The 11,766-nt window shown below is 38.3% G+C and overlaps 1 long non-coding RNA gene across 1 annotated transcript; it reads left to right on the plus strand.

Annotated features, from left to right (window-relative positions):
- The first annotated feature begins 10,426 nt into the window (after positions 1-10,426).
- LOC118413521 lies at positions 10,427-11,586 on the plus strand. Its single transcript, XR_004830874.1, has 2 exons — positions 10,427-10,569; positions 11,263-11,586. It is a non-coding gene; the product is annotated as an uncharacterized LOC118413521 (long non-coding RNA).
- Positions 11,587-11,766: the final 180 nt, after the last annotated feature.

The raw sequence follows: 11,766 nt of genomic DNA on the forward strand, positions 1-11,766 counted from the left end.
TAGGAGTGAGCGATTTTTGGGGTCTGAGTGAGTGCGAACTTTTGTCGATGTGAGAGCGCTTTCGGAGTAGTGAAAGAACAACTTCTTTTAGTATTTTTTACTAAAAACACAAAATAAACACTGGCATTTTGTTCAGTCTGTAATGATATATACCATACAATAACACTCACTTATACCAAATATTAAAGATATTGTCTTGACAATCAATCTTTCTCCGACACACAACGCTGAAATTCTCTCTCACACACAGAACAAAAAGTTCTCTCACTTCGGGAGGCTTCCCTCCCAACGGGGCTGTAGCAGTGAGCGATTTTTGGGGTCTGAGTGAGTGCGAACTTTTGTCGATGTGAGAGCGCTTTTGGAGTAGTGAAAGAACAACTTCTTTTAGTATTTTTTACTTAAAACCCAAAATAAACTCAGTCATTTTGTTTAGTTGGTAACGATATACACCATTCAATACCAATCACTTATACCAAATATTAAAGATATTGTCTTGATAATCAATCTTTCTCCGACACACAACGCTGAAATTTTCTTTCACCCACAGAACAAAAAGTTCTCTCACTTCGGGAGGCTTCCCTGCCAACGCGGCTGTAGGAGTGAGCGATTTGTTTGGTCTGAGTGAGTGCGAACTTTTGTCGATGTGAGAGCGCTTTTGGAGTAGTGAAAGAACAACTTCTTTAAGTATTTTTTTACTTAAAACCCAAAATAAACGCAGACATTTTGTTTAGTTTGTAACGATGTACACTATACAATAACAATCACTTATACCAAATATTAAAGACATTGTATCGACAATCAATCTTTTTCCGACACACAACGCTGAAATTCTCTCTCACCCACGGAATAAAAAGTTCTCCCACTTCGGGAGGCTTCCCTGCCAACGGGGCTGTAGGAGTGAGCGATTTTTTGGGTCTGAGTGAGTGCGAACTTTTGTCGATGTGAGAGCGCTTTTGGAGTGGTGGAAGAACAACTTCCTTGAGCTTTATTCACTTCAAACGCACAATAAACCTGACATTTTCTTCAGTTTGCAACGATATGCATCATACAACTAGAGTTCCACGACCCCATACCTTCGCCAAATGATTCAATCTTTTACAACTGCTGTATCAATTGTGTTTGTCATTAATTATGCAAATAAGGTTCTCATTTGCATAATCTATATTACTTGATCATGTCCTCCACCAAACAACAGACGCACGCAATCTGTGTTAAGAAAAAAAGGCTTTTATCGCATTTTCTGATAATTTATGCAAATGAGGACTCATTTACGTAGTTAATGTTCAACGATGTTCACCTGTACATAACTTCCAAATGCTACAAGTAAGAACTTCCTGTCATTTACCACGATGACATTATATCATTTTCTCATTAATTATACAAATTAGGTCTCAATTTTGCATACTAGTAACTTGTAAGTTTCAATATTCTTCCCTTTCTCTGTTACAAATGTCACATGTTGCAATAGTCCTTTTAATAAACTGGGTGTGTTTAGACAATTTCCTAATTTATCATGCAAATAAGATTTCAATAAAATTATAGAAAGCATCCCTTAAGCTATCTACATACCAAAAGCCATGACAATCCGTCAACCCTTTCCTGAGTTATATCCTTTCAAAGTCTGACACTAAACGTGCCCTGCAGTTCCAAAACAAGCCGCTAGGGAACCCAAACCTATACCACTTACTCTCGGCATATAGACCTGTCTATCACTCAAAAATCATAGCCGCAGCATGTCCAGAACTCGAGATATCAAACCAGAAGGTTCCGCTGCAGTACCGTTACATGCCGTTGGGGAGCCCAAAATCTAATTGTTTCCAGGTTTCATCAAGACCTACCCACATACCGAATACCAATACATTCCATCCAGATGTTCTTGAGTTATGCTGGTCTTCTACATACAAACATACAAGCATACAAGCATACAAGCATACAAGCATACAAGCATACAAGCATACAAGCATACAAGCATACAAGCATACAAGCATACAAACATACAAACATACAAACACACGCTACCCAAAACATAACCTTCTAGGCGAAGGTAATGGTAATATGACTTATACCAAAGACACTGTTTTGACAATCCACAAATTGAACGTGAATTGTCAGGGTTTATTTTGCGTTTGAAGTAAAAAATACTGAAGGAAGTTCTTCTTTCACTACTAGTACCCCGAAAACGCTCTCACATCGTTGAGTTTTGTCTCTCACTCAGACCAAAAATTCGCTCACTCCTACAGCCGAATTGGCGATGAAGCCTCCCGAAGTGAGAGAACTTTTTGTTCTGTAGGTGAGAGAATTTCCGCGTTGAGTGTCGGAAAAAGATTTATTGTCAAGACCATATCTTTGGAATGAATAATTGTATTATACAGAATGAATGACCTTTATTGTACATTTGTGCTCAAACAAGCTAAGTACAGGTCGTAGCGCTAGATACAATTTTGACAAAAAAGGTATCTTATCATCTCTACATATGCTAATACATTCAAGTATGTACAAGTTCAACTTCTTCTCGCTTCTGAAAACAGTTATAACCATAAGGATAAATGGAATCAGTAATATATGGTTTATCTAATTGCATGAGAAATATTAATTTTTCCGTGGTATTCAAGTATCGGAAATTGGGAACATATGTTGTATATTTTCAAAAAGGACGTTTATTTCGTTGTTGTATAAAGTACAGTCAACAATAAAGTGACACTCATCCTCTATCTTATTCAAGTTACAGTATTGGCAGAGTCTTTCTTCCAGAGGAATGTGGTTATGTTGGCCTTTTTCAATGTGGAGTCTATGTGAACTAATGCGGAGCTTTGTGATGGCTGTTCTGTGCCGAATGTTTGCAATCTTTCAAGTATTTCTCGTCGTTGTCATGGTTGTAAGTAGTCTTAAGTAATCTGTATGTTCGTAATCTGTTGTTGTTGCGCATTGCTGTTAAGAAAGATTGAAGGTACATATATTTTAAACGTTGGTCGATGGATGGAATTATTTGTGATGGATTTAGGACAGATGATATGGGAGAATGCCAGACATAGCCAAAACCACATTCCTCTAGCGTCTTGCAGACTCCAGAAGCCCAGCATTTAGCGCCTAATGTCCATTTCAAGTTGACACAAAAGAGCGTCTGCGGATAGACTATCAGCTGGCACGTTCTGGCGTACTCTAATATACTGTTTGATGGCGTTAAGGGATGCTTCTAGTTTAAGAGGGTGTCTTCCCAGTTCTACCATTACGGCCAGGTTACATGCAGATCTGGGGACATTCAATGATTGTTTACAAAATTTTAAATGCATAGCTTCAATTGGTGATGATTTTGGAGTTTTGAATAAGCCCCATATTTCCGAACCATACAACAAAATAGGTTTCACGCATATGTCAAATAGTTTGCTTCTTACGGATATAGAAGCGTCGGCTTTGCCAAGGGATTGGTTGATTCCATATAGGGCTCTCAGGCCTTTGCTGTGCAGAAATTTCTTATTTGCCTTGAACGTGCCAGCTGAATTTACAACAATTCCCAGATAGCAATAATTTGTAACAATTTCTACTACATCTCTTTTATATAGAAAAAGGCAGTCTTTTGGTAGGCAGCCACCTTTCGTAAATACAATGACTTTAGTTTTCTTTAGATAAACATTTAACTTCCATGATTCACAATAATTTTCTAATCTACTTAGAGAAGTTTGCAGACCCTGTTGAAATTCAGACAAAAGTACCATATATAGTGTATATCGTAACAAAGTAAACAAAATGTCAGTGTTTATCTTGCGTTTGAAGTGAAATGATGCTGAAAGAAGTTGTTCTTTCACTACTCCAAAAGCGCTCTCACATCGACAAAAGTTCGCACTCACTCAGACCCAAAAAATCGCTCACTCCTACAGCCCCGTTGGCAGGGAAGCCTCCCGAAGTGAGAGAACTTTTTGTTCTGTGGGTGAGAGAGAATTCCAGCGTTGTGTGTCGGAAAAAGATTAATTGTCAAGACAATATCTTTAATATTTGGTATAAGTGATTGTCATTGTATAGTGTATGTCGTTGCAAACTAAACAAAATGTCAGCGTTTATTTTGTGTTCTAAGTGACAAAATACTGAAGGAAGTTGTTCTTTCACTACTCCTAAAACGCTCTCACAACGACAAAATTTCGATCTCACTCAGACCAAAAAATTCGCTCACTTCTACAGCCGCGTTGGCAGGAGAGCCTCCCGAAGTGAGAGAGCTTTTTGTTCTGTGGGTGAGAGAGAACTTTAGCGTTGTGTGTCGGAAAAAGATTGATTGTCAAGACATCATCTTTGGTATAAGTCATCGTTATTGTATAATGTATATCGTTTCAAACTGTACAGAATGTCAGTTGTTGATTTGAGTCTTAAGTAAATAAACTTCAAGGAAGTTAGTCTTTCACTACTCCGAAAGCGGTCTCATATCGACAAAAGTTCGCTCTCACTCAGACCCAAAAAATCGGTCACTCCTACAGCCGCGATGGAAAGGAAGCCTCCCGAAGTGAGAGAACTTTTTGTTCTGTGGGTGAAAGAGAATTTCAGCGTTGTGTGTCGGATAAAGATTGATTGTCAAGACAATATCTTTAATATTTGGTATAAGTGATTGTTATTGTATAGTGTATATCGTTGCAAATTGAACAAAATGTCAGCGTTTATTTTGTGTTTTAAGTAAAAAAATACTGAAGGAAGTTGTTCTTTCACTACCCCTAAAACACTCTCACAACGACAAAAATTCGCTCTCACTCAGACCGAAAAATTCGCTCCCTTCTAAAACCGGGTTGGTAGGAGAGCCTCACGAAGTGAGAGAACTTTTTGTTCGGTGTGTGAGAGAGAATTTTAGCGTTGTGTGTCGGAAAAGATTGATTGTCAAGACCATATCTTTGGTATAAGTGATTGTTATTGTATAGTGTATATCGTTATAAACTAAACAAAATATCAGTGTTTATTTTGCGCTTGAAGTGAAACAAGAAAGCTTCTGAAAAAAAGCTGGCTGATGCGTATTTTGAGAAAAAAGCCAGTATGCAGATATATTCGAGAAAATCAGTTTGTTCTTGTGTAATTCTGTGATATAGATGCTGTATGGGCATTTTATGGAAAGTTAGAACGACATATAAGCAGAGTATCGCACGTCTCATTCAAATATCCCAACATCGAAAAAATGCAGAAGTAGAACAGGTGCAAATGTGAGTTTTAATGTTCTATACAAAAGTATTGTTAATAGGTATTTCAATGGATGCAAAAATTAGTATTTTAATGGATGTAAAAGAAGAAAAAAAAAGAAAGTTAACAAAAAATGATTGCCTCCCCGGAATCGAACCGGGTGCATTGGTTTACAATGCGCAAATTTTCCCACTGCGCTAGAGCGACCATGTTCAAGCAAGAACCGTTTAAACAGGTATATAAAATATTTGGCATGGAAAAATACTGAAGGAAATTATTCTTTCACTATTCAGAAAGCGCTCTCACATCGACAAAAGTTCGCACTCACTCAGACTCCAAAAAGCGCTCACTCCTACAGCCGGGTTGGCAAGGAAGCCTCCCAAAGTGAGAGAACTTTTTGTTCTGTGTGTGAGAGAGAATTTTAGCGTTGTGTGTCGGAAAAAGATTGATTTTCAAAACAATATCTTTAATATTTGGTATAAGTGATTGGTATTGTATAGTGTATATCGTTGCAAATTGAACAAAATGTCAGCGTTTATTTTGTGTTTTAAGTAAAAAAATACTGAAGGAAGTTGTTCTTTCACTACCCCTAAAACACTTTCACAACGACAAAAATTCGCTCTCACTCAGACCCAAAAATTCGCTCCCTTCTAAAACCGGGTTGGTAGGAGAGCCCCACGAAGTGAGAGAACTTTTTGTTCGGTGTGTGAGAGAGAATTTTAGCGCTGTGTGTCGGAGAAAGATTGATTGTCAAGACAATATCTTTAATATTTGGTATAAGTGATTGGTATTGTATAGTGTATATCGTTACAAACTAAACAAAAGGTCTGCGTTTATTTTGCGTTTTAAGTAACAAATACTAAAAGAAGTTGTTCTTTCACTACTCCAAAAGCGCTCTCACATCGACAAAAGTTCGCACTCACTCAGACCCAAAAAATCGCTCACTCCTACAGCAGCGTTGGCAGGGAAGCCTCCCGGAGTGAGAGAACTTTTTGTTCTGTGTGTGAGAGAGAATTTTAGCGTTGTGTGTCGGAGAAAGATTGATTGTCAAGACAATATCTTTAATATTTGGTATAAGTGATTGGTATTGTATAGTGTATATCGTTACAAACTAAACGAAAGGCCTGCGTTTATTTTGCGTTTTTAGTAAAAAATACTTAAAGAAGTTGTTCTTTCACTACTCCAAAAGCGCTCTCACATCGACAAAAGTTCGCACTCACTCAGACCCAAAAAATCGCTCACTCCTACAGCAGCGTTGGCAGGGAAGCCTCCCGGAGTGAGAGAACTTTTTGTTCTGTGTGTGAGAGAGAATTTTAGCGTTGTGTGTCGGAGAAAGATTGATTGTCAAGACAATATCTTTAATATTTGGTATAAGTGATTGTTATTGTATGGTGTATATCGTTACAAACTGAAAAAAATGCCAGTGACTATTTTGCGTTTTTAGTAAAAAATACTTAAAGAAGTTGTTCTTTCACTACTCCAAAAGCGCTCTCACATCGACAAAAGTTCGCACTCACTCAGACCCAAAAAATCGCTCACTCCTACAGCCACGTTGGTAGGGAAGCCTCCCGAAGTGAGAGAACTTTTTGTTCTGTGTGTGAGAGAGAATTTCAGCGTTGTGTGTCGGAGAAAGATTGATTGTCAAGACAATTTCTTTAATATTTGGTATAAGTGATTGTTATTGTATAGTGTATATCGTTACAAACTAGACAAAATGTCAGTGTTTATTTTTTAGTTTTAAGTAAAAAATACTAAAAGAAGTTGTTCTTTCACTACTCCAAAAGCGCTCTCACATCGACAAAAGTTCGCACTCACTCAGACCAAAAAAAGCGCTCACTCCTACAGCCGGGTTGGCAAGGAAGCCTCCCGAAGTGACAGAACTTTTTGTTCTGTAGGTGAGAGAGAATTGTAGCGTTGTGTGTCGGAAAAAGATTGATTGTCAAGACAATATTGTTAATATTTGGTATAAGTGATTGGTATTGTATAGTGTATATCGTTACAAACTAAACAAAATGTCAGCATTTATTTTGCGTTTGAAGTGCAAAAATTCTGAAGGAAGTTATTCTTTCTCTATTCCGAAAGCGCTCTCACATCGACAAAAGTTCGCTCTCACTCAGATCCAAAAAATCGCTCACTCCTACGGTCGGGTTGGCAGGGGAAGCCTCCCGAAGTGACAGAACTTTTCTTCTGTAGGTGAGAAAGAATTGTAGCGTTGTGTGTCGGAAAAAGATTGAACGTCAAGACAATGTCTTTGGTTTAAATGATTGTTAGTGTATGATGTATATCGTTTCAAACTATACAAAATGTCAGTTTTTAATATGCGCTTGAAGTAAAGAAATAATGAAGGAAGTTAGTCTTTCACAATTCCCAAAGCGCTCTCACATCGACCAAATTTCGCTCTCACTCCGACCAAAAAAAATCGCTCACTCCTTCAGCCGGGTTGGCGGGGAAAGCCCCCGAGGTGAGAGAACTTTTTGTTCCGTGGGTGAGAGAGAATTTCTGCGCTGTGTGTCGGAATAATATGATTGTCGAGGAAATGTATATAAATATAACAGAATGTGATTGTTAAAATGGTTTATTATTGGAAACTGAAGAAAATGACACTGTTCATTCCCCTTTAGAAGTAAATAAACCTCCAGGAAGTTATTCTTTCACTACTCCAAAAGCGCTCTCACATCGACAAAATTTCGCTCTCACTCAGACCCAAAAAAATCGCTTACTCCTCCAGCCGGGTTGGCAAGGAAGCCTCCGAGGTGAGAGAACTTTTTGTTCTGTGGGTGAGAGAGAATTTTCGCGTTGTGTGTCAGAAAAAGATTGATTGTCAAGACAATATCTTAATATATAAGTGATTATTATTGTAGGATGTATATTGTTTCAAACTGAACAAAATGTCAGTTGTTGATTTGCGTTTAAAGTTAACAAACCTCTATGAAGTTATTCTTTCACTACTCCGAAAGCGCTCTCACGTCGACCAATTTTCTCTCTCACTCAGACAACAAATTCGCTCACTCCTACAGCCGGGTTGGCATGGAAAGCCTTTCGAAGTGAGAGAACTTTTTGTTCTGTTTGTGAGAGAAAATGTCCGTGTTGTGTGTCGGAAAAAGATTCATTGTCAAGACAATATCTTTGGTATAGGTGATTATTATTGTATGATGTATATTGTTTCAAACTGAACAGAATGTCAGGTGTTGATTTGAGTCTAAAGTAAATAAACCTCCAGGAATTTATTCTTTCACTACTCCGAAAGCGCTCTCACATCGACGAATTTTCGCTCTCACTCAGACCCAAAAAAAGAGCTCACTCCTACTACCGGTTGGCAGGGAAAGCCTCCCGAAGTGAGAGAACTTTTTGTTCTGTCTTTACTTCTGTGTGTGAGAGAGAATTTTAGCGTTGTGTGTCGGAAAAAGATTGATCGTCAACAGAATATCTTTCGTATGAGTGATTGTTATTGCATGATGTATATCATTTCAAACTGAATAAAATGTCAATGTTTTTTTGCGTTTGAAGTAAATAAACCTCCAGGAAGTTATTCTTTCACTACTCCGAAAGCGCTCTCACATCGACCAAAGTTCGCACTCACTCAGACCAAAAAAATCGCTCACTCCTCCAGCCGGGTTGGCGGGGAAAGCCCCCGAGGTGAAAGAACTTTTTGTTCTGTGGGTGAGAGAGAATTTCTGCGTTGTGTGTCGGAATAAAGTGATTGTCGAGGAAATGTCTATAACATAACAGAATGTCATTGTTAAAATGGTTTATTATTGGAAACTGAAGAAAATGACACTGTTCATTCCCCTTTAGAAGTTCAGAAAACTCAAGAAAGTTATTCTTCCACTACTCCGAAAGCGCTCTCACATCGACAAAGATTCGCTCTCACTCAGACCAAAGTAATCGCTCACTCCTCCAGCCGGGTTGGTAGGGGAAGCCTCGCGGAGTGAGAGAACTTTTTGTTCTGTGGGTGAGAGAGAATTTCAGCGTTGTGTGTCGGAATAATATCATTGTCGAGGAAATGTCTATAATATAGCAGAATGTCATTGTTAAAAAGATTTATTAGTGGAAACAAGAAAATGACACTGTTCATTGCCATTTGGAAGTTAAGAAAACTCAAGCAAGTTATTCTTCCACTACTCCGAAAGCGCTCGCACATCGACCAAATTTCGCTCTCACTCAGACGAAAAAATCGCTCACTCCTACAGCCGCGGGTTGGCAGGGAAAGCCTCCCGAAGTGAGAGAACTTTTTGTGCTGTGTGTGAGAGAGAATTGTAGTGTTTGTGTGTCGGAATAAAAATGTCTGCTGTATCAAAGAATAGTTTGTCTTTGGAAAGAATAATTCGATATGTGTTTGAGAGTTGATATCTGCGTGTGTTTGAGACAAAAAATTGCACATTTGTTGACGCGCCATATTCTTGTGGTGTCTGCACTATGTGAAGAATGCAATCAACCCCCAAAACTTTAAAGTCGCCGTACTTATACATCCGAAGAAGGATCTTTTAAACTGTTCTCTTCAGGGACGGATTTTTTTCCACCTTAAGCTTTCTTACCATGGGTGACTGACTTGCAGAAACGTCTTGCTGTGTATGTGAAAAAAATTCAGCCTCAGTTTTTGGATAATATTTGTTTTTACAGATATTATGTATGACTGCACGAACGATCTGAAAGAGTATCTAAGAAAGATATCGAGCGTGCAAGTTTGAGTCGGTGAAGGACAACTTATATGACATGTGTGCGTGCATTCTATGAATCCAGAGACATTCCAGCTACGGTATATTTCAAATACATGTCTCTATGGGAAAAGGGCAAATCATATAAGCTATATAACAGGTCAAAAGTCAAATTCATGCTGGCCATTGTATCATTAATGCTGAAATAGAAAAATAGAAATGGATTTGAATACCGGTCACGGTATTCACTTAAAGAATATAATAGCCTCTATATTGAAGAATAAAGTACATGTTGAACCGAGAAACCGTCTGTATATGCTTGCATTTATAACATTTATGAAGAATGATATAGGACAACACATGGTTAAAAAATCACCTTCTGAAAATCTGTGACTGTGTGCGAAGTTTTTCAACTTTGGAGTGGGAGAGAAAAATCTGTCGATGTGTGCGACATTTTCCAACGGTTGTGTGAGAGAGAAAAATCTGTCAATGTGTGCGACCTTTTTCCACTGTTGTGTGAGAGAGAAAAATCTGTCTGTGTGTGAGACCTTTTTCAACCCTTCTGTGTGAGAGAAAATTCGTTCTATGTATACGTTTAATTTTGCAACACTTGGCCCCCAATAGACCCCGCTGGGAGGCTACCATAACTTCCGAACCGACAGTCCTCACACAGAAAGGGACTGTGTGGTACTGCGGAGGACTCGGCGCGAGTCGCATTGGGACCCCGTGGACTGCGGTGTGAGGCGGCCCTACATCTGCCAGTTCGGTGAGCAAGAAGCTTATTGAAACTTTCAGCAAACATATGCCTCAAGACTTCAGTAGGGAGTGAATGTAGTGTTTATGGCAATATCGTTCTAGCAATGTTACCCACCTTGTCAAGTAAACCGATGGCCAAAGCCATACAGGCACATACACAATCATATCACACTTCATGCATGTGTAACACCCAGAACTTAAAAGCTGAGACTCCAAAGTAAATTTTACTAGACAGATATCATCGATACTTTCAAATGTCTAGAAAATAATAGTTTGTATTATGATCACTGCAGAAATTTGTAAAAATTGACCAGAATGGGAAGAACGGATCAACATTAGAGGAGTTGGGCCAGTCGATTGACAAATTGCTTGGTTTACGATTCAGCCTTTAGGCCGCGATGTTCTACAAATGAATAAATCATCAGTCAATCCTAATCCAGAGGAGTTAACCAAGGCCTATGAGCTCTTTTTGCTGGAACTTCACAGATCACAACTGGATCTTTTAGTTCACCATATTTTGGTAATTTCTACCACTCATTCAGACACCACTTTAAACTGCAAGAGTGCGATAATAGAACGACAGAAGTGATGAGACTACACGATTTTGATATACCTTTGTCATGAAAAGTATGTTTAGCACCACAGTCTGACATGTAATGTGTTACATGTATGTTATTACAACTATCTTATACGCCTCTTCCAGACTACATTGTGGACAAGTAAGATGATGCGATGCACGTGACGTCAGCCGAACAACCTTATGACGTCAGGACAACGATACAACAGCACCAGAATGTTGTCAAAGCTACACAAGTAATAAAAGAGGCTTGAATAGAATATAGAATAACGTGGGATTATACTACACATTTTGATTCAATACGAAATAATACAACTTATCTTAGACTTCTTCTTGCTACTATTACTAGTCCTTCATAAGATTTTTTCCTCCCATCAGTAAGCTACATTGTACATCGACTGGTGCCGGTCTAATTTGTAGATCTACATAAAAAAATAAAACTAATTTACCTGCATTGCAATGGAACTTGCATATTAAGTGGCATTTTGAGCCATATATTTTTTTAATAGGTGATAAAATTAGGTTATAGTCCGGTGGCATAGACCAATAGTTATATATTATACAGCTTATAAGTTCATATATTGCAAATGTAGAGGAATAGAATAACAACCTGTCAGGCATAAATATACA

Source organism: Branchiostoma floridae, chromosome 4 (genome assembly GCF_000003815.2).
Source record: "Branchiostoma floridae strain S238N-H82 chromosome 4, Bfl_VNyyK, whole genome shotgun sequence".
In the NCBI taxonomy this organism is placed as follows: domain Eukaryota; kingdom Metazoa; phylum Chordata; class Leptocardii; order Amphioxiformes; family Branchiostomatidae; genus Branchiostoma; species Branchiostoma floridae.